Below are 24410 nucleotides of genomic sequence, written 5' to 3'. Positions count from 1 at the left end.
CTCCACCCTTCCTTAAGGCTAATCACCATCCCTCACTTTCTACTGTCATGAGGCTTCTTGGAGAAGCCACCATGTCCCTAACTCACCCCATGGTGGCAGCCATCCCGTGATGTAGGGGAAAGGGGGCCTGTGATTTAGTTCCCATCTATTAGACTCACTCAGTCATCTGGCCCCCAAAAAGGGTCTGTTGTTGAGGGCCAGCACTTCCCCTGCCTGTTTACTGACACCTCAACACAACCCCACAGTCTCCCTTTTGGCCACCTGCCTCCCACTCATTCCAGTCACCCGGGCACAAAACCAAACCATGCTGCTCTTCTGTACAAAGATGTCCTTGACTGAAAATTCAAAACACAAGCTTACCATGTTACACGAGGGCTAAGCCAGCCTCCTGCTGATTCACTTGGGTTTGGCTGTCTCTCTCCATACATTACACACTCACACCTCCCTGCAATATGGAGAAATCTGGACTTCCCCTCCTCCAGATCTTCAGCAGCGTGTGTGCATTTAAGAGCCCTTTACTCCTTGTTTATTTCTCCTTTCACCACCTCAAAGTATTTCATTCGTAAGCACCTTGTTTTCCATTTCATATTTTCTTGCTCTTACTTGCCAGTTATGTTCATTCCTTCCTCTACCCTTATTATTTTCCTTTCCTCCAGCAAAAAACAGACCAAAAAAAAAGAAAAATATACCCTTCTTTTCTAGTACTCTAAAGATTGCGACATTGTTTGTCCCTTCTCTTTATCTGCATTACACGTCATTGGCCCTGGACACAGAGGACCCCTTCTGCCCTCTTGGGATTTACCAAGAATATGAAGCACCTACTAGCACACCTGCATGTAATGGGTGCTCCGTGCATGCTTTCTCATTAAATCCTCACAACCACCCCCATGAAATAGCTCTTGCCCTAAAACACTGCCTCTCAGACTCTAATGTGTATAAATCACTCAGTGATCTTAACACAGAGATTCTCATTCAAAGGCTTTGGGTGAGGCCTGAGAATCTGCCTTTCTCAGAAGCTCCCAGGTGATGCTGAAGATGCATGTCTGTGGACCATACTACAGGTTTGGCCTCTGCTGGAACAGTGGCAGTACTTTTATGTGATTGAGAGAATGATGTGAAAAGTCTGCCTACTATTAGCATTTTGATCCCTAGTGTCAAGCATTGCCCTCCTCTCACATCCTCTCCTCAAATTAAAACATTCCTAGAAAAGTCATCCTGGACAGTGAATCGGTAAGAATTTCAGAATGTGCAGCCTGAGAGCAAGGAACCCCAAGAGAGAGAATGACACCGAAAAGAGAAGGGAAATGGGAGGGAACAGTTGCTGAAGATGAAAGTGATCCAGAGGGAGACCAACGCGATGGGGTAAGTCTTCAAGGAAGATGCCCACTCCCTCACCACAGGGGATGAGCACAGGAGGGGAGACACTGCCATCTTGGAACTCGCTGACTCTCCTCTCCAAGAGCATTTATAGAGTGCCTCTGACATGTGTGCACGTGCCAGGAACTCCTTTTATATATACATCTTCTCACTAAATACTCACGACCACTGTCTGAAGTAGTTAGCCTTAATCTTACAGATGAACAGAACTGAGGCTCAGGAAATGGGTTAACTTTTCCCAACATAACTACCAATTCACATAATTGGATTCCATCCACCACTTCCCACTGCAAGCTCAGGTCTCTATTATCACACAAGGTACCAAAACACTGGGAAAAAATAAAAGAGCCCACTAGAGTTCCAGAAATAGAGAGGAGCTTCTGCCTTGATGAAGCTTAACAACAACAACAAAAGCGTATGTGACTCAGAAGAGAATAAATCTGTTTATGCTACTCATAGCTTTGGATGCAAAGGGAGAAAAAGAATCGTCAGGAATAGAGGGCAGAGGCCAATCTGTGTGCTGCACAGTGAAGCCCTTCTGTGGCATCATGACTTGATGCCCCTCCAATTTCTCTTACTCGGTTGGAATCCTCGAGAACAGGGAGGCGTTCTCTGAGACCAGCCTGTCTCTGAACGAGAACCAGTGCTCAGCCCATGTTTGATTACATCCCTTCCCACCTCCTCCCAGACTCCCAAGACCTGTGGACCATAAATTACCCCAAGCATGATTATACCAGTTTCTTCCCACTGTTGGGTCCATCTTCTCTGTCTTCTAATAAATCTAGTTATTCCATTTAAAAATCTGCATTCATTCCAGGCACTGGTCCAGTGCCAGTGTTTCAGTTTGCACACTCCGCTTTGGCAGCCCGGGGTTGCCAGGTTCAGATCCCAGGCACAGACCCACACACCGCTCATCAAGCCATCCTGTGGCAGCGTCCCACATACAAAATAGAGGAAGATTGGCACAGATGTCAGCTCAGGGACAATCTTTCTCAAACAAAAAGAGGAAGATAGGCAACAGATGTTAGCTTAAGGCCAGTCTTCCTCACAAAGGGAAAAAAGTCTGTATTAAATCTATAGTCCTATTTCCTTCTCCTTTCCTCTGTTTCCCCTTTCCTTCACCACCAATTCCTTGCAAGAAGCATCTTTGTTCCCTGACTTCATAACTCAAGTGCTCTCTCATTGTTTCACTCCTTGTGATCTGGCTTCAGTCCTCACTGCTCTCCTAAAACTGCTTCCTCCACGGCCACCCAGAGCCACTTACTTGCATTTTCTCTCTGACTGCCCTGTCTCATGCCTGATCCTTCTCAGTTTTGCTGTGCTATTTAATACTGTTGCCCATCTGCTTCATCTTGAAAGCTCCCTCTGACTTTCAGATTGCAGCAATGCCTGATCCTCTTCCAACCTTTCTGGTCTTTCTCTGACTTCCTTGAAGATTCTTTCTCCTCCTCTCACCCCTAAATGTGGGAGGTCTTTGGCTGTCATCATTATTCCATTTCTGTTTCTCCTGACACTCCCTCCTTTGATGAGTTCCTCCCCTGCTGTGGCTTCAGTTATCATAGTTTGGGTAGATAATGTCTTGGCTCTAGACTCATACTTCCATCTGGCAATCGAACATTTCCACCTATCATTTTCTAAGTAACAACACTACCTCAAACTAACAAAGTCTTTCCTCTGATTTTACAATTTCTATTAACGGTGTCACTATTTTTTCATTCATCCAGAGTTAATTTGTGTCATCTCATAATCCCTAGCCCTTCAGATCCAAGAGATTATCAAATCCTCTAAATTCAATCTCCCCAACATTTTGCCCCTTGTCTTCTTCTTTTTATTCCTACTTCCACATCATAGTTCACATCCTTGGTGGGCCTCTAATCTGTTCCCTTTCTCATTCTTACTGTACAGCTTCAATAATCTCCCAGAGTCTTCCTTCCTCCAGTCCCTCCTACTCCCATGCCTCCAAAGTCCTTTTGCCAGATCTATCTTCCAAAGACAGAGTTGGGTCATGTCTCTCCCTAAAACTTCCACTTCTGAATTGCCCAAATAATGAAGTCCAAACTCTTCATCCTATTGTTCAACACTCTCCAAACAATGACCTTAACTTACTTTCCAAGCCTAAACCCTACATCTATTTTATATCTTATTATGCAACCACCAAACTGAACTACTCTTTATTCCATGATCATCCACTGTTTCTCCTCTTCTGAGCTTCTACTCATGGTTCTGTTGTCTGAAATATCCTCCTCAACATCTAACTTAGTTCCCTGTTTTCCCACTTTAATCAGGAGTGATCTCTCCTCTCCCTGCTTTGAATCCCCCAAATTTGTACTTAAGTATCTTTAATAATTTGCTCCTTGGGGCCGGCCCCATGGTGGAATGGTTAAGTTTGCACGTTCCTCTTTGGCAGCCCAGGGTGTGGACCTAGCACTGCTCATCAAGCCATGCTGAGGTGGCGTCCCACATAGCAGAGCCAGAAGGACCTACAACTAGAATATACAACTATGTACTGGGGAGCTTTGGGGAGAAGGAGGAGAAAAAAGAAATAATTTATCCCTCAAGTTACTTGTAATAGCTTGTATAATAAGTTGTAATAAAATGTGCATACTTAGCTTAGAATCTAGAAGCAAAGATAAGATGTGCATCCAAATAGCTATTATCGAAGAGGTTCCATGGTGACCAAAACACCCCATTTTATTTTCCATCAGTGACCACAGCATTGGGAGGGATGGGTAGAGGGACAGAGGGGAGGCACATGAGTTTTTATTGATAACACTAGTAAAATATTACTTGTTAGCCACTCAAAAGTACATAATCTTGGCAGTAATATAAAAGCATCTCCTAAAGCAGTTCCATTTAGTCATCATCCTAGGTGTCTGATGGAGGAAAATATATATATGCCAACACTTCTCAAACTGTAATGTGCATGAGATTACTTAGGAACCTTGCTAAAGTGCAGATTCTGAACCATTAGATCTGGGGAAGGGAAGACACGCTGAGACTCCACATTTCTGACAAGTTCCTAGGTTATGCCTATGATGCTGGTTCATGGACCACACTTTGAATAGCAAGGAGTCTTAAATGATGCTTGAAAATCACTCAATATCCTCAGTGTGATCATTCAGATACACCCTGAGGTTTACACTCCAATAGACAGCTGCAGAGATTTAAAGTAGGATTCAAATGGATCAAAATTTGTGAAATTGTTCTGCAGATGGGGCTTTATCTCTATTAAATAGCCAGGTAGTTCTCCAAATGTGGTTCTGGAGAGCTCAGAGCAGTTCAGCGATGGAAAATGAGTGTAGTATACAGCTACCTGTGGTACGTGAGTGTGAATACTTACACTTCCTTAACCATATCAGCAAGTCTGAGTTTTTTCCCTCTGCAGTTTCAAGTTGAATGTCTTCAGATATCTTCTCTCATCAGTAAGGAAGTGCAATCTTATAAGTCTCCGGGACCCAATAAATTGGGTCTCTCAGAGCCACTTAATCCCAAAAGCCCTTGATCTAAGAGCACAGCTCAAAAAATCCCATCTTTCCAACAAGTTTCCATGAGCTAGCCATCTGCCTACAGAGAAATAAGCTAAGTTTCCGTACCCTGCATCAACCAATTTCTTCCCAAGCTCTGGCAAGCGTTAAGGGCACAAATGAGAAGAACACTCACAACTCTGATCATTTCCTCCATCACATCATACAAAGAACCTACAGAGTTCTCAGCACAGACTTTCCCAACAAATGACGCAATGGAAGGGGCCCCCACTCACCTTCTCATATGATTTGAGCAAAATGTCAATGTCTTCTTTTCCCTCACGTTGCAGGTGACCCATATGTGACCTCTGGACTCAGCTTTTCCACAATAAAACTATTTAAATATCTTACTAGTGAGAGGTTAGGCTCTTCTGATTCATATTGGCTAATTTTTATAAAGGCATTTTTACTAATTATTTCCAAAACACCTTATCCTGTTATTAAGAAGACCATATTTTAGAAGACCCAAATCATGATTTTTATTACACTATTATCTACATCTTCCTAACTCACATATTGCAAATGTCTCCCAGGGAAGAAATGGTATTCTTCTCTTGTGGGGCATCTTTTCCTAAAAGCTCCACCATGGATCAAAACCATTATCCATCCTAAAGAACTAGTGGATTCTAACTCGTTTCCTTAATTATTTGACAACAACAACCATTCTCTCTTATTCTGGTAACAGCACTGCATTTTCCTTCAGAGGAATATTTGTCCTGAATTCTTCATTCTTGCAGTCCTGGTGGGCTCACGACATAAATCAAGCCAGAACAAGAAAGTAATAACCAAAAATTGAGGAAAGTAGGAAGGTAAGACTCTCTTTCTACTGGGTTGCTAAGCTGGTGAGATGTAAGCTGGGAGCAGCTGGTGGCCATCTTGGCACCCACGGGGAGAGCCCATCTGAGAGCAGGACCAACACGGATGAAAGAAGTGGAGCATCAGCTTTAGATAACATCACACAAGCACCTGGTGAAAGACCCCAACATAAGACTTTTTTGTTTCAGTTAATTTGAACTGGCTTTCTGTTGGTTATAACTGAAAGCGTCCTGGCTGATAGAGGACTTAGGAGGTGATAACAAGAGCTAACCCGTACACAGGCACTATACGCCAGGCCCTGTTGTAAGTGCTTTCCAGATGTTAGCTCATTTCATCTTCACCACAATCTTATGCAGCAGCTGTTGTTATTATCATCATTATTTCCATTTTACAAGTGAGGAAACTGAGACAAAAAGCTTCCGTAAGGCCGCTCGGCTAAGTGATGGAGTCAGGATTCAAACTTAAGCAGTGGCTCCAGAGTCAGCGCTGTGGATCAGGGCTGCTCACAGAGTGGCCCGCAGACTGGTTCTAGTCTATAAACTATTAACTGTCGGTGAGAAGAAACTGAAAGTATGTGTAAAGAAACCTTTATAGCAAGTTGATGTTGCTGCAACATTTTTTCTTTATGAAAGTATTGCCTCGTGATGGATTAGAAATTTTTTTTTTTGAGGAAGATTAGCCCCGAGCTAACTGCTGCCAAGCCTCCTATCTTCGCTGAGGAAGACTGGCCCTGAGCCAACATCCATGCCCATCCTCCTCTACCCCATATGTGGGACGCCCACCACAGCACCCCCCGCCAAGCGGTGCCCCATCTGCACCCGGGATCCAAACCAGCAAACCCTGGGCCAGCAAAGCAGAACGTGCACACTTAACCACTGTGCCACCAGGCCAGCCCCCTAGAAATTTTTTTTAAAAAATCTTATCCTTCACCACAAAATTTGTGGAATATCGTTTTGTAGCATAAGCACAGTGTTTTAGATAGAAATCACAACTTCTCTCCAAATGTTCTTAAGTGTCTATGAATAATGTTGGTATCACTTGGCAATCCCAAGACATACTACTTCTTCACTCAGTTTTAATGTTTAAAAATAGAGCTATTTGAGGTATTTTTAGTTCTCATGGCTCTAGATTAGAAGGGGATCCTGAGTTCTCAGTGGACCTTTTGAGATGCTAATGTATTATGAGTTAAAGCTACATAGCACCAAGGAGCTTGGCATGTTTTCTTCCCAGTGAACCTTGCCCTAAGCAGTCACAGCAAAGGCACAGGGACTCACAATCCCAGCCAGGGGAGAAGTCACAGAAGGTAAGCATGAGGAAATGAGTGATTCCAGAGAGTTGAAAGAGGGGCTCCAAATGGAGGAGACGTCTATAACAAAGCACAGAAGCAAGCTAAGAGCCTGCAGAGCTTTCCAGTGCACCCTACTTCGAAAAATATACATCTCGCCTATGCCCTGGCACAGTCAAAGAAACAGAGCTAGGACATAAGCTTAATCCAGCAGGTCCAAAAAAATGTCCTTCCTGAACTCACCCCTCACAAACGAACAATAAGCCCATGAAGAAAAGTTTGACATTTTTAGTCACCAGGGAAATGCAAAACAAGACCACAATGAGATACCACCACCCACCCAACAGAATGGCTAAAATTTTAAAAACTGATAGTAGTAAATGTTGCAAAGGATGTGGAACAACCAGAACTCTCATACATGGCTGGCAAGAATGGAAAAGGGGTTGGCAGTTTCTTATAAAGTCAAAATACACCTACCCTTTGACCAGCAATTCCACTCCTACATATTTACCCAAGAGAAATGAAAACATATGTTCACACTAAGACTTACACAAGAATGCTCATAGCCCTGAACTGAGAATAATCCAAATATCGGTTAGTAGGAGAATGAATAAACAAATTGTGATCTATTTCTACAATAGAACACCACTCATTAATAACAATGAACTAACTACTGATACGTGCAACCACAGGGATGAATCTCAAAGACATGAAAGGAACTGGACATAAAAGAGTACACACTAGATGATCCCATTTACATGAAATTCTAAAATAGGCAAAGGAAATCTAAGGTGAAAATTATCAGAATGGTAGTTGTCTCTTGGGAGAGGGGGATGGGCAAGAGGATTGCCTGGGAAGGGACACGAGGGAATTTTCTAGGGAGATAGAAATGTTCTATATCAAGACAGGGATGTGGGTATCAGGAGTGTTTCAAATGGAAGGTGTGGGGAGTGGATAAAAGCATAGATGAAGCAAGAATGGCAGAATATTGATCATTGTTGAAGCTGGATGATGGGTGGATAAGTAATAATATACTATTCTGTTTACTGTGTGTCTACCTGAAATTTTCCATAATAAAAAGCTAGAAAATAAATAAAGTCTCTTGCCATTTAGTCAATGTCATCAGCACTTTTTATAAAGAAATTTTTCCAGAAAAAGTGCATTTAGGAAACAAATGCCGCTATAAGAGTAAGTACCACCAACCAGATATCTGTGAGTATGAGGCAGAACATGTCATGCGTTGGAGTCACAAGTTATTACTTTTCTCTTGACATAACTGTCCACCATTGTTGTATCTCATAGCTCAAAAAGCCCATGACCAGAAAAAAAAGTTCTCATTGATCTGCACACAATTGGTAGTTGTTTATTCAAGACACAGCACAACTCTACTCCAGTCAAAGTTCCTGGACACAAGGCAAGGGCTATGAAATAAAAACTTTCTTTATTTCATCTTTTCCTTGCAGCTTACTGTTTTACTAAAAATGCCAAATAGTGATTTTTAAGCCAAGCTATTTAAGATTTCAATCGAGTAAATTAAAATTCTTCTGCAAGTCACTTAGGAAACATTAGAAAAACCTTCAAAGTCCAACAACGAGACAAAGAATGAACACACTGTGGTACAGTACATACTTAGTTTATAAAGAAGGACAAAAAATGGGAAAGTGTTTATGTTGTTTCAAGTGAAAACGAACACAAATTTATTTATAATGCCAACTCAAATATATTTAATTTGTAGGAAAAAAAACCCTCGAGAACATAATGACTGTTGACATCATAGTAGTCCATCACTGGATGGTGAGAAAATGGCATTTTGTATTGTTTTCTTTATACTTTTCTGAATTTTCCATTATTCTATAAAATTACTTTTATAATAGGAAAACAAAACCATAAAGTCACCTAGAAGTGGGATACACTTCTTGTTACAAATCAAATTCTCACTCCGCAGCGGTACAAAAGCCAAATTTGCCATTTTGCATTATCTGGGTTTCCTGAGGAATTCTGGTGGTGCTTGATGAAGCAGCACTGGAATGGCTTGCCCGCTAAGGCTCTTCTTTCCCTTCCCCAACTGCTTTTAAAATTAGTTTAAAATACCCATGTTGCTTATTTCAGTATGGAAAAAAACCAGGATAGCAAGCCAACAATCATTTTTCATTCTACTGCAAACACCCTTTATTCCAAATTCCCTCACCATTTCCACCCCTTAAGTGATTCCAACAATGTGCAGCCCCTCAGCCAAGGCACTGGGGCAAACAGACTCTAGTCGACAGACTAAGCCATCTGGGTTGAATCTGAGTGCAGGGCAGGAAAGAAAATAAATTTGACTTAGTCTTCCCCCGCTGAGTGTGAGGGACCTATGTGGCTGCCTGACGATAGAGAACACTAGCTGGCCTTCCCGCCCTCACTTACCAGAACCTCCAATCAGAGATAAATTAATACATCGCTGCTGTTACCCCGAAGCACGCCACACAGAGCAGAGTTGGTGGGAACAGTTTAATCACAAAACCTTTCGTAAAACTTCTATGGAGAAGAGTTGGCTCTCTCTCCAAGGGCCACCTCTGGACCCCATTACAACGAATTCAAATTTGGTGAGACTCCAATCAGCTGTTCTTGGTTGGTTGGTTTTATCCGATGGGGGTGGTGGTGTAATTTTTACAGTTGTCGCTTTTCAGTAACGCAGTTTTAAAAAGTTTTACCCTTTTGTTCTTACAGAAGACCAGCTGCCCTTCTAGGCCACGCCCTAGAGCAGCGCTGTCCAATATGGAAGCCGTTCACCCCAAGTGGCTATGGAGCATTTGAAACGTAGTTAGACCAAACTGAGATATGCAGCAAATCTCGTCGAATTTTGAAGACCTAGTACGAAGAAAAAATAACGTGAAATATCTAATTAATTTTTATATTGATTGCATGCTGAAATGATAATATTTTGGATAGATTGGGTTAAATAAAATGCATTATTAAAATTAATTTCATGCGTTTATTTTTACTTTTTTAGTGTGGCTGCTAGAAAATTTTAAATTACATATGCCAAGAACATTTTATTTCTATTGGAGAGTGCTGCTTTAAAAAATGACTAATGTTCATCAAATAAATAAGTATCTGTGCCTACTCACTCTGGAGCATCCTACATAGAAATGACCATGTGAGAAACAGCATTATCCTACACGAGCTACCATATCTCAGCGTGTCTGCCCTTATTTCTTGCAATTTGGGGCTCCTGGGTGACCCCACTCTTCATGTTCTCTGTCCTTGGAGATTTAATACGTTTGGCTTATCTCTCCTTCCAGCTGTCCCAGAGGCTGCCCACTGTTATCCCTCTTCTGCTGTTCTTGCAGGAATGGCTGTGTAGCCATGTGGGGCTCCCTGTCATCTCTGTTGGAGCAGTCAAACCAGGAAACCAAGTACTGCAAGAGGAAATGGAGGACAACATGACTGAGAACTCTAATGAAGGACACAAACATTCTTGTTCCTCCAAAGTCAGGTTTGCTTCTCCTGTTTGGTACCCTGGTGACTTTTCAAAGATTTTTGATAGAAGGAAAAATTCGTGGACAAAAGATACAAATAGCAAACTTGCTGGTTCTGAGATAAAGAGGTTGATAGGTCCCCTAGAGAATAGAGCCCCTGATCCCACCTGGATGGCAAAGCCCATAGTTAGGCCACTAAGCCTTCCCCTCTGGCTTAATGGCTAATTATTTCTGATAGCGGTGGTCTCCACTAACCCCTCACCTGCCCTGCAGCAGAGCGCATCTATCAAGCGAGGAGGGTAGTAATTACTGGTGATAGTTGCAAACACTCATTATCTAAGCTCCTGGGTCCTGGGAGACAGATATGAGATATAAGGGGATCAACTCATGACAATGCTGAAAGGAAGCTGCAGCCATTTGAAAGGCAAAATGTGGTGACTGTTAATTTCTAAAAGTAAATTCAAAGAGTGTTGCATTAAAAATTAGACTCTCTAATATTTTACAATTACATGTCTTCTGACATCTGAGAATTGTTGCTTACCTTCCGTTCTCTCCCCATTAGCTGTTGTGACTGCAGCTAACACCTCTGCCTCCAGAACATGCTAATACCTTTTTGCCTCTGAATCTCCTTCCAGATTTAACTTCTCATGGATAGGGGCTGTGTCATCTGCCACATTCCCCATAGCTCCTTGCACACTGACAGGTACAGAGAAGGTACCTGACTCAGATAGACAGATCTGTCACTTTTGTCTTTAGCTGTATTGGTTGCCTTCTCTTCACAGATGAATATCCTCAAACATTTCACTAGACCAAAGTTTGATGAGCCAAACAGATCATCAGTGGTTAATATTATGAAACGTAAAGGCCACTTATAAACACTCTATGAGTGCTATATTGTGTTACAATGAACTGTTAGTGAGCCTTCTTGTTCGTAAGGAAGATTTCTGATGCTATTACGGTTTCAATATAGAATCTATTTTAGGCTAAGAAATATGACAGGGGAGAATGCAGAGAACGCGAACTCCGCTGTGGACTCACCTTGTTGACTATCCAAGATCCTCAGAAACACTCTCCTCCTTCATGAAAGAAAGTTGTTAGAGAGTCATCATGGACAGAACGGTGCACACTTTCCTTTTAAAGATACAACTAGGGTTTACTTTCGGAGAGAGGAAACCAGATTTCAAAAGACAGACCCTGTTGGAAAGTCACCAATTGGCCACAGTCAAAAATGTCTGTGAGAGAGACTTCAATTTTTCTCACTCCAGCTGGGAATTTTGTTGTTTTTCTTTTTTACATTTTCTGAGTGCCCTTCTCCTAAGATAAAAATCCCAAATTCTATTCCCAGATAATCTGAAAAAGAGATTCCTTTGATTTTCAGAGTTTTTAAGAAGAAAAAAGACAAGTAAATTTCAAAATATTTAAATCCCATACTTATATTGTAAACCTCTTTTTAAACATTATTCCAAGCAACAGCAGCTAATAAAAAAGAATCTTTCAGGAGAAAATTTATTAGGAGTAAAATGAAAAATATAGACATAGAAAACTCTGAATATTTCATATGGGAAAACTTTTTTCATAGTGGCATCTTGAGAGGGCTTTATTCTCAACATAACTGTGGAGTCCACTGACTCACTGGGCACGTGCCTGATTTCCTGCCATCGGGGTTTTTTGCCTTACCTCCCAGTTAAAAAAACCACTTCATTTGTCAAATCTTTAAAAATATATTTATCCTTTGAAATGCAGGCCCACAGAGACGTGGCAACGTACAAACACAAAGTTCTGTACATTATCAAAAGAACAGCGGCATCTTTATTGCCATTGTCCTGATGTTTAATACCTTCCACCCCATCTGCAGCCTCAAATCCACGTGCATTCAAAGACTCCGAGAAGCCGCATCCTAAAGACCCTATTACTGCATTGTTCCCACTATAAAACAGAGCGGCACTACATAGTCTTATAGCACTTTTCACGCATGAATAGAAAAACTCTTAGCTGTCCTTTGTTTTCTTCCAGATACCCCTGGAGGAAGGCCAATGGTATATCCGTTTTATTGAAACTCTTGTCTAGGAAAACATTCAACCGATAGAATAGAGTGATACTGTGAGCTCCCTGAGGTCAAGCACTACTTTCTTAAGTTATTAAAACTTTTTAAAAATGTTGATTGATTGAAAATATAAAGTTCTAACTCCATCTTAACATTATTATCAGTGAAATATTTCTTATCCCCTCCACCACCATCCTGTCACTAGCCCTCACCTCACCTGTTATACTCAACCCTGCATAGTCATTGGAAATAAAAAATATAGGGGGCTGGCCCCGTGGCCGAGTGATTAAGTTCATGCGCTCCGCTTCAGTGGCCCAGGGTTTTGCCCGTTCAGATCCTGGGCGCGGACACAGCACAGGTCATCAGGACATGCTGAGGTGGCGTCCCACGTGCCACAACTGGAAGGACCCACAACTAAAAACACACAACTATGTACCCGGGAGCTTTGGGGAGAAAAAGGAAAAGTAAAATCTTTAAAAAAAAAAAATAGAAATGTGGATGCATCTCCTGTAGGACTGGGGTAACTTCAGCTTACCCAAAGCATAACTGCCATAGTGCACATGAAAGGCGTCAGGCACCCTAACTGCAAGGGCCGTAAATGGATCCCCAAGTGAGAGTAAGGACAAGATGTTATGCCAATCAAATACCATGGTAAGTGCTCGTCCTTAAAATATGGCGTGTTCTTGAGACGAAAACAAGAGGAGAGGAGAGGAGAGGGGGAAAAAGGTATAAAGGGAACCCCTCTCACAATACTAACACATTTTTAGCGACCATTCAGCAGATGGGACACATTTTGGTTATTGCAAATCCTTAAAAATATCAGGCGCAGCTCCACTGTGACCTAGAGCAAAGCTTGTATGTCTAGGAACTGATCCTTTTCCCCTTTAACTTCTCCTTTTGAGAGCTTACTAAGCAATTTTTCCATAATTTGCCAAGCAAAATAATTCTATCACCCACGAAGAACAGACTAAAAAGGAGACAAACAATATGTGTGTTTAAAGAAGAAATATAAAGTATACATCTTATCCTTCTTTTAATTTTCTGGGTGAAATTTATGAACAGCTGATATGTCTGAGGATAAACCATTTTACGTTTGCAATATAAACATTCATTGATCCAGATGGGTACTTGCGGTGATCATAGTAATAAAATACAAAAAAAACCTTGAGTTACATTTGTTTTTCAGAAAACAAACCCATCGATCTCCACATCCTTCTCACTGCCCTTTCTTCCATCTGCTACAAAGTGGGTCAGAGAGGGCACTCAGCTCAACCTCAAACAGGATGTTTGAAACAGGGATGTGCGGAGACCAGGGAGGCGAGTAATGAAAAACAGAGTAAGGTCTGAAGGTCCATGGATTCACTGGGCATTAGTGCAAGATACTGCATTTCCATGGCCTCAATGTCTTCCTCTCAAAATAATGACTAAAAACTCTACATGATTTCCTTGATTTGAAGCAAAAATAAATTAAACTTAATAAATTTCAGGAAAATATTTGGGGGGATAGACAGAATGAGAGAGAAAGACAGCAAAGTGGACACAAACATGCTTCCAGGAGGAAACTGGTGGTCTGCAGGTGACATTTTGAGAAACCCTGTCAACAGTGACTATTTTTTCAATTTATTCAACCTCTTTATATTTATTTTGATCATTGCTTCCTTAACAACAAAGTTTTGTCAATAAAGATGCTCCACACATGAGAACAGCAAGAAAATGTCCCCAAATCCCTTCTGAAAATTTCAAATAAGCATTCCTGATGTCTTCTACCACGTGGTTAACTCACGCTTGCATTCAGCAGCTATGAGCACCAATGACATGCCAGGCATTGTGCAGGGCAGTGGGGGCTTAAAGGCGAAAAGGCAGACTTCCAGAGGCCTACGGTCTACCAAAAAGAGAGAAATAAGTAAATAAGTAATTAAACACAATAATGTAAATATAATGTGGGTAAGCAGAGTCACATTCAACTTCCGTATGTTAACTGCTTTGTAAAGTCAAAGACTGAGTTAATTCAAGGGCTCCATCGGTTTTGAGACAGTAGAAAATCAAGAAGATACTGCTATCCCTGCCAAGATGGTGACTCCTTTTCCTGGTGGAAGCCCAGAAAATATAAGCCACCCAGGTCCTGATTTCTCAGTTTAGGAATTTTAATCCAAAAGCCATAAAACAAGGCAATTGCCATGTGGCCAAGTAAAAGTCTAAAAGAATATCTAAGTGTCTCCTGCCCTAGATCTCAGGAGGATGGTGATCCTCTCCTCTGTGCAGTTACTTTTCTCATGTAACAGGTCTTTCCCATACCTGCTCTTGGATCCTGGTACCTACCAAGGAAAAGTTGTTTCTGGAAGGTAACCCAACACTGAGTAGGAGAAAAGCTCTTAATATAATAACAAGGGGAAGTGCAGGCAGAAAACTAATATTTGCAATCCAATTACTTAAGTCCTCTACCTTAAGGTTATATTTGGAGAGAATTTTCCTATCCCTCCTCTGCATTTAGGACCAAGAATCCCCACCCTACTCCTACTCCCAGGCCCAGGAAAGCAAAGAATGGCAGACAACACTCCCCTAAGGCTAGGCACACAATTAGACAGGAAGCAGGTGGGAGGAAAGGAAGAATAAAGGAGCAGAGCACTGAGGCAGGGAAAGAGGCAGAGAGAGTCTAAGGAGGCAAGAAAAGAGAGAGTCTTAGTTACCCAGGTGGTTGACTACATGATGTCTCCTAAGATTTCAGACTAAAGCCCCAGAGTCAGAGTTCAGGGACAAGTTGAATTTTCAAATTTCCAGCACCCTGAATACATGGAAGGAAATAGAATACAGCCCTTGGATCTGAAATAGTCAATTAAAAGTGTTCCTAGATTCCATGTGTGTGCTTGACTAGCTAACCATGGACTCTGTTATTTACCTCTTTCTTCCAAAATAAGGAACATTAATGGATATTTTAGCAGTGACATCCAACAGTCTTTGACCTCTTCTTTGATCCAAGGGAATTCTGAACTAACTTACTTCCTCTGCATGTGCTATTCTAGCATCCACCATATAATCTGTTGAGGATAAATCCAAATTCACAATTCCCAAATAAGAAAATGTTGGGCTTAGTCCGAGAAGTTTAAGACTATCAAACAGAGCCCTTGGGGGGCATCTGGAACCAATCCAGTGTTAGGAGAGGGCCATCAGGGCCTGTTGGACATCACCATGATCACTAAGCTGACCTATTAAATAAATCCCTAGTATCTAGGCTGCCACCTTAGGAAACTATATTGTCTTAGTTTCACCTAAACTCTACAGTCATGGACTCTCCTTATGAAAGTTGTAAAAATGCCTATGCTCATGATCAGTTTCCATGGGAACCATGACTAAAGCAGGTCAAGTCTAGTTTCATCTGACTCCGGTCTCCATATTCTGTGCAAACATAACAGGAGGGCAATATCTTCCCTGGTCCTCACTATTGTGAGTGGCTGGAGTAGAAATCTCCATTCTCCTTCCCTTCCCAACTCAATCGTTCCTTTACTTTGTATCTGAATAAATGCAAAGACTTAGAGACAATTCCGCCTTCTCCTATTTCGTATGGAAACCACCTCTCTCTTTGCCCTACTTCCTTCTACTTTTGCTTTCTCTCCTTTTTATCTGTTCTTCCTCCAGGCACACAACTCTAAGTCAGCTATGTAACATGTTCAAGCATTAGCATTGAGGGAAAACCCTGGCAGTTGACTTTCATGCCTCCTTTAGACAGGAAAGCCATAGATTCTCCATCTTCACCTAGACACTAGGTTTTAGTCAACTCTCCACAAGAAGGCAAGGAAGAATATAAGGATATAAATGGTGCTAAGAGCAGAAAGAAATAATTGAGATATCAGTTGAGATTTTTTTGGGTTGCAAGTGTCGGGGACTGGAATTGGCCACCCTAAGATATGTCTCTTTGGCATGAGGATTATTTGGGGCTGGGTACTTTAAAAAACTGCAGACACGAAAGAAACTCTGAAAAGTAGAATTTACGTACCCTTTGTTAAGAGACATTTACATTTATAAAGGAAATCTCCATCTGTAAAGATGTCTCCCTCTCTGTACCAGGAAGAAGGGGGAATGACCTCATCTCTAGACACTCTTAATCACTGTGGAAGGTAAGGACTCAAATCTGCATAATAACTTTACCCTTGTTTACTGTGCTTTTTTGGTAACCTCCCATGATTGACTTCTCCCATCCCCAAAATCCTCCTTTGTCTTTACCCGAGGGTGGTATTTAAGGGGAGAACTTCCACCATTTTGGCAAGTTGCTCAGGTTGCCTTAGCCTCTCCCGTGTATCCATGTTATAAAACTTTGTTTAATTTTCTCCTGCTATTCTGTCTCATGTGAATTTAATTCGTTCTCCAGCCAGAAGAACCCAGAGCAGGTGGAGGAAATGTCTTCCTCCCCTAAACAAGTAATAGAAAATTCAACTCTAACTGGCTTAAGCAAAGGAGAAGGGGATATTTTATGGGCTTACAAAACTGAAGGGTCCATGTTGGATCTTGCCTACTGGAGGAGCTTGATTCAGTCACAAACATGTTTTTGGGCTCCTCCTTCCAGCTCTTCTTCCTCTAGATAAGCTCCAATCTTCGATTCCACAGGAATCGATTCCTAGCAACTTCAGGCTCATAGCTTCACAACCTCTAGTTCAACATAAAGAAAGTCTGCTTCCTCAATAGCTCAAACAGCAGTGTCAGAATTGAATTTTGTTTGACTTTGACTGGTCCACTTTTGATCACATGCCTGTACCTGAACCATGGCTGTGGCCAAGGGAATGGACTGAACAGATTGGTTTTGCCTAAGTCACATGCTGCACTCTTTCAAGTTCAGGGATGAAGTCAGCCTCACACGAAGCACATGAAGAATGAGAAAAGGGTGCCATCAAAGTAAAGTCGTGTTTTCAAGAAGGGTATGCAGGTGCTGAATGGCAAAGTTGATAAGAATTCACTATGTTTCCCCAAGTCTGCAGGGGTGATGAAGAAATGCTCCATAGAGGAGACTGGAAGCAACATTGGAATGAAGTCATGAAGGATGACTTGGAGTTTGATAACCAAAGGCTGGGATGAGAGTAGACAGGTCATCCAAAGCTAGGAGAACACCATGCACAATGCAGTGGACAGGCAAAAAGTCATGCGCCTTCCCAGGAAATTCCAGTGAGCTCTGTATGAATGTGCCTCTGGGAAATTGTGATGATTGAAGCTATAAAGCAGGCTAATTACATGGGGCTTTATATGCCATACACAAGAATTTATATTTTGTCCTTCATAAAGAAATGGGGAGCACTGAGATAGATACTTTAAGCCAGGATTTGATCTCTTGAGCAGTGTGAAAGGTGTGTTGGGTGGGTGACACAAGGGCCATGAGAATGGAGTGGAATCTCTATCAAAACTGTCTTACATAACCTGCACCAGTGTCATTGGCCATGGAGATTGAGAGGTGGGGCTAATTAAAAAGAAGGGAATCCTGAAATTTGCAAGACCACAGATGGACCTTGAGGTCATTATGCTAAGTGAAGTAAGTCAGACAGGGAAAGATAGTTACTGTATGATCTCACTCACATGTGGAATTTAAAAAAACCAAACTCATAGAAACAGAGAACAGATTGGTGGTTACCAGAGTTGGGGGGGGGGGGCGGTGTGGGGCAGGCAGGGAAGGAACGGGTGAAGGTGGTCAAAATGTATAAACTTCCAGTTATAAGAGAAATAAGTTCTGGGGAAGTAATGTATAGCATGGTGACCATAGTTAACAGCACTGTATTGTATATTTGAAAGTTGCTGAGGGGTTGATCCTAAAAGTTCTCAACATAAGAAAAAAAAGGGGAACTACATGAGGTGATGGATGTTAACTAAACTTATTGTAATGATCATTTCACAATAGATACATATATCAAATCATTATACTGTACACCTGAAACTAATATAATGTTATACATCAATCATATCTCAAAAAACCGGGGGGAAAAAGGAGGTGGGGATCGACTCAGGAAATATCTAGATGGTAGAAACGATGGGCCTGATGACTGACTGCATGTGGGAGACTCAGGAGAAAGAGGCTCCCTGCTCAAGCGTCTGGCTTGGAAGACTGTAAAAACTGGAATGCAGATTCACCAAAGTACTGACTCCATGAAGCCTGGCCATTACATCCCCATAAGTCTTGGATCTAACTTTCCAACTCGGGTTTTTTTTTAAGATTTTATTTTTTCCTTTTTCTCCCCAAAGCCCCCCAGTGCATAGTTGTATATTCTTCGTTGTGGGTCCTTCTAGTTGTGGCATGTGGGATGCTGCCTCAGCGTGGTTCGATGAGCAGTGCCATGTCCGCACCCAGGATTTGAACCAACGAAACAGCGGGCCGCCTGCAGCGGAGAGCGCGAACTTAACCACTCGGCCACGGAGCCAGCCCCCCAACTCGGGTTTTTAATAAAAATATGTGTCAGTCATTTTAATCACATTCGGTATTTATAGAGGGTCTTATGTGACTGACCATTCCATTCACAAATGCGTCCTGCAGCACCCCCCCCCACACACACACACAGACACCCCCCACACACACTGCATCTGTTCTGCGTGGGTTATTTATGACGCAGCTGTTTCCACAGTTGGGATCCTCATACTACTCTACCCGACACGAAACAAACAGCTCCCCTCCATCATCTTGGCTCCATGTGATCTCCAGCTCAGTAGAGTGGCATAGCTCAATAAAGTGAGGGAAAGACCTTATCATCCATCCTCATCCATAAATAACATAGCTAAGTTCATTCTTGAAGAAATGAAATTCTCATGGTGACATTTTATCTCTGAAAAGTGAATTTTTAGTGGTGACAGAGTCCATCTGAAATGACTCTGGTATTTATTTATGTGTTTTTGTGTTTGTGAAAGATATCCCTGCAGGATATCCTCTTTAAGCTTTGCAGCTGTTGGTAATGGGTCCCTGCCCGAGTGTGGATTTATTTTACAAACACATTTATCATCAATCAAACATATTGGCTGGCAAAGGTTTTGTATATTCCATGGCTTGTAACATTCTCTCTCCTAACTACTCCTAAACCACTGAAACACATTCATATTGTTTTTGCTTGCCCTTCAAGACAGAACTGAAAGGCTGACTTTGTCTGGGAGGTGATAGGATTAAGCTGCATTTATGCTGAATCTACAGTGTGTAGGGAGCATGAAGCTGTTTTCTAGATGAATCAGCTGATTCTTTGTGTTTTACAAGCCAGCGGAGGCATGAATTAATGAAAATGTAAGAGAATAGCTCATCTACCCAACACTACATGGCAAAGAAATGAAAACAAAGGAGAAAAATGAGACTACGAGACAGAGATACCATCTTCCAGAGAGAGTATTTAGCTCACTCACCCCAGAAGCTAAATTAGGAGGTGTGTTTCCAAGGAGATGGGTAGATGCATGCCCAGAGTTCTAAGTCAAGAGGAAGCTTACCAGGGTGTTACATGCGTCCCTGTCTCCAGGTCATAACCACACGAGAAGCCAGGGAATGACACTCAGGATGTTAGACTGTTCCGGAAGCATCTTTCCAGAACAAAAGATCCACGTGAAACTAGATCCAGTCTCAATTTAGACAGAACTCACGTTGGCTCAGAATATCATGCCCAGAGCCAAGTCAGAACCAACCTGGACTGCAAGCGAGTGGGAAATGCTCCGAGGCTAAGACTGCTGGCGCTCATTCCTTAGCTGACAACTCACTCCAGCTGGACAGGAAACTGGGGGTTGAAACTTTGCTGTTACTTTTGACTTTTCTCTCTTCTGGAAGCATGAGAAGCTCTCCATTACTTCCAAAATAAATGAAGAGGATTCAAGCTCCCTGTTTAATTTCTTTTTGGTTTCACTGATGTCTTCTTTCTACCCTACTTCCTGCTTTATAATACTTGCCCACCATTTTCCCATCTCCTTTGTTGGATTCCTTCTCTATTCGTTGTGTCCTTTTCAAGTACTACATTTTCTCTCTTCTCGACCCTATTCAATCCTTCCACGACTTTCTTTCATTTCAGATATTAATGTTTTTACCCCAGAAAGTTATGTCAACCTGAAAAGTTATAACATTCAGAGAGAGAAGATACCCACCTACGAGGTAAGCAGGATTGAGAAAGTCATCAGACAGGACAGATAGAATTCCTTAATGTCTGATGCAGATATTATTAAGAAATTGTATTGGTATAAACTACAGCATTTAGCAAAACTACAATCAGACTCACTCTTTCAGGGTTCATATCTCTTCAACACTTTAGTCAGCAAAGTATGCCAAGTGAGCCAAGAGTGGAAGGTGTTAGTGCACTGGGAGGGCCCCTTTAAGTTGCTGCTGCTGGGTGATTTGAGGCATATGACCAGGTTTTTAACAACTCTCTGCTAAACTCAAAAATCCCATCCTGGTGTCAATAATCGATAAGAGAACAACACAGGGAAGTTCCTCCAGAGTCTAGAGGCAACTCGCCTCTGTTTCTTCTAAACCACATTTAGTCAAATCCAATAGTTGATGTTTTCGGCATAGAAAAGATGATTGCAAGATAGGTATCTTTCAGCTGCTGGAGGGAGGGAGGGCCTTGGGGGAAGGGAGTTGGGGGGTATTAGACAGGACTCTTCGAGTTGCAACTGACAGAAATCCAATCTGAACTAACAGAATTGAAGGGGGGATTTATTAGTTCACAAAATCCAAGGAGGCACCAAACTGAGAGAAAAGCAAGGACCCAGCTTTGCTTAAGAGCACTTGGGACCAGAAACACAAATCCTGGCTCCATCTCTCATTTCTGCTTCTTCCAACCTAGCAGCACCATTTCTCACTGTACATGAGTTTCCTCCACATGGCAGGAAACAAAGACTCCAAGAGCTCCCCTGAGGTTTACAACCCACTGCTGGAACCTCCAGAGAAGGACTGACTCTCTTCTCCATTCCAGCTTGAAAAATTCCCAGGGGAGGACTCTGATTGGCCCAGACTCAGTCAACGCCGACTCTGGGCTAATCAGCTATGGCCATGGGAGCCATAGTACCCGTACATAAAAGATCATGGCGGCTTTCGGTGAAGCCACATGGTGAGAGTAAGGGGAGGGTAAGTTCTCAAAAAATTTAGTAGGAGAGGGGGCTGTTATTCTCAGACAAAATGGATGTATTGGACAAACAGAACACTGAGTGCCCACCGCACACAGACCCTGAATTCCTGTCCTTGGCTTCCCAGCCTCAGAGGTTACTACGAAAGAGTAGCTATGTACAGCCCTGAGCTACAAAGTTTGAATATTTTAAATAAAATCACCTCTCCTATGTGAAATAATAGAAAATATACATACTGGTCTCTGCCCCTGGTTCCTGGCACAGAGTATCTAAAACCTTGGTAATTTTCTAAGTGATAAGAGCACTAAGAAGCATCTTTTGTTCTGATATTTGGTCTTTGATCCCAGTTCCTGACACATAGTTCCTAAATCCCTTGGAATTTCCTGGGTGGTAGGAGTGTCTTTTGTTCTAATGAGGTGACTCTTGGTGGGCTCCTGGATGGGGGCTGGTCACCAGCAAGACTGAACCATGATTAGAAACTTGGAACTTTTCAGCCCCACGGACCAGGAAGGTAAGGCACCCCAACTCCACGGGGACAGAGCTCCTACGCTTGGGACCTTCTCAGGTCTCACCCCATGTATCTCTCCATCCAGCTGTTCATCTGTACGCTTTCTCATGTCCTTTATTTTATATAATAAACTGGCAAATGTGTTTCCCTGACTTCTGTGAGCTATTCTTGCAAATGATTGAATCCAAGAGGGAGGTCATAGGAACCTCCATGTAGTAGCCACATTGGACAGAATTTGTGGGTAACCTGGGGACCTACTACTTGCAATTCACATCTGAAGTGGGGAGCAGTCTCGCAGGACTGAGCTCTTAACCTGTGGGGTCTGGGCCAACTCCAGTTAGTGTCAGAATTTAATTGAATTGTAGGACACCCAGCAGGTGTTACAGACAATTGCTTGGTGTGGGAAAAACTCCCACACATCTGGTGCCAGAAGTGTTGTGAGTGAGATAGTAGCGTGAGTGTAAAGGAGAAACACACAGAAGTGTTTTTCCATCATGTCTAAGTATCTTAGATCCCTTTAACCAAGTAAGATCACAAAATATTATACGAGGATGGACTCACACCGTGTAGTGGCCTCTTAAGGAGCAGCACCTCCACCTCTGAGATGACACCAAAGCACTGGGGCTATCGGACAAATGTCTTCTTAAAAGTGGAGGTAAACTGCAGTTGTGCCAGAAACTTTAAACTCTGCTCACCTCCTAGCCACCTTGCTTTTAGGGGAATGAGAACTGAAGTAGTTTCCATAATCTAGAAAATGGTTTTAGTAGCATAATATTGTGAAAGACTCGAAACTATTAAAAGGATAAAATTGAGAACATATGTAAAACTCTGCACAAATATAAGAATTTTAACACTATCCCTATTTTATTAAGAATGAGTCCTCTCTCGGAGGCTATTGTTTTCTAGATCACCGTCTACCTCCCCCGCAGGAGTTAATGCTGCAGCCCGCATTAACTTCCCCTCTGTGGCCGAGGGGGAAGACGCTTGTCAGGTTTCTTTCTATGAGGGATTGTGCTGGAGGTTATCATGCAGTCAAGTAAACTTTTTTTCTTATGGAATACATGGAAATGGGTCCAGAGGACTGGAGGGGCCCTGTTTTTCATTGAACAAAGTGATTTTGTTCTGAGGTTAAGTCCGTATGACCCAAAGTACAGGCTGGTATGCAAAGAGTCATGCATTGATTTAAACAATAATAAATTGTGGTCTAGAATGCAGGGGGAAATCTGTTCCCTTTTGGACATTGAAGACCATACAATTTCACTGCTGTGATTTCAAAATAAACCTTGTACTTGTTAAGCTTTGGATTTGTAGCAAATACTAGGAACTTCTAAAATGGATACTTAATCCAGACCAGTCAGTTATGATGCTTATGAAACAACTCTTACGACTCCAAATGGTTAGGTAAATAAGTAGAACATAAATCATTATAAATAGCCAATAAAATTCAGAATTTAATGGTCAAATAATAAATTTTTACCTCATAAAATCTGGCAAACACAGTAAGGTGACTTGAGTCTGTGTTCTCCAGGACTCAGGGGCATTTCAGGAAGATAATTCACGAAGGGGTTCATCTTTGCAAAGCCCATGGGACCCATGGAGGCAGGTGTGCTTTTCAAGAGGCAAGAATGAGCAATAACTGTGCCTGGCACACAGAAGCTACCCAATAATTATTTACCGAATTAATTAGTTAATCCTTACGGAGGGAATAAGTTGTAGACAGGAAAGAGCGTCACTAACTTCTCCCAGTAAGAAGGGGATGTTCAGCAGCATCCATTCCTAGGCGGCAGGTCACCAACGTGGCTCTGGGGATGCCAAGCTATGTTGCCTGTGGTCCTTACTTTCCAGGAGCTGCCATAACAGATGGTGGGGCTCCATCAGCCCACTGTCTTCTCATTACTGTCCTCTGCTACACCAGGTGAAGCAGCCTTGGAAGTCATGACCAATCTGACTGCCCAGGTGGGCTGCTCTCACTAAGTGCCTCTAAGCCCCATGTGCCTCTAGCTATCTCCCTCAGGGCTTTCGGGATGTCTGATAGTTCATCGGTGGAGTCCCCTCAAACGAGGACCTGGACATCCGGGGAATGACACCCTCAGAGGAGGTTATCTGCGACAGCCTGCTCATTCTAGAAGACGCCTTTAAGCCCCCTGACTAAATGATGATAGGGACAAGAACCCACTAGCAATCAAAATCATTCCTTACGTTTCTTGGGAGCTATACCTTCAGATAGCATGGTATTATTAGAGCAATGGCCTGAGATAGAAGTGGAAAATCTATGCATTTTCTCATCTCCAAACCCAGTGTGATAAACTTCTGTATCTATTCCACAATGTAAGCCTTACGT

This window comes from Equus asinus, chromosome 7, assembly GCF_041296235.1.
Source record: "Equus asinus isolate D_3611 breed Donkey chromosome 7, EquAss-T2T_v2, whole genome shotgun sequence".
In the NCBI taxonomy this organism is placed as follows: domain Eukaryota; kingdom Metazoa; phylum Chordata; class Mammalia; order Perissodactyla; family Equidae; genus Equus; species Equus asinus.
The sequence above is the reverse complement of the archived record's forward strand: the minus strand, read 5'-3'. Positions refer to the sequence as shown.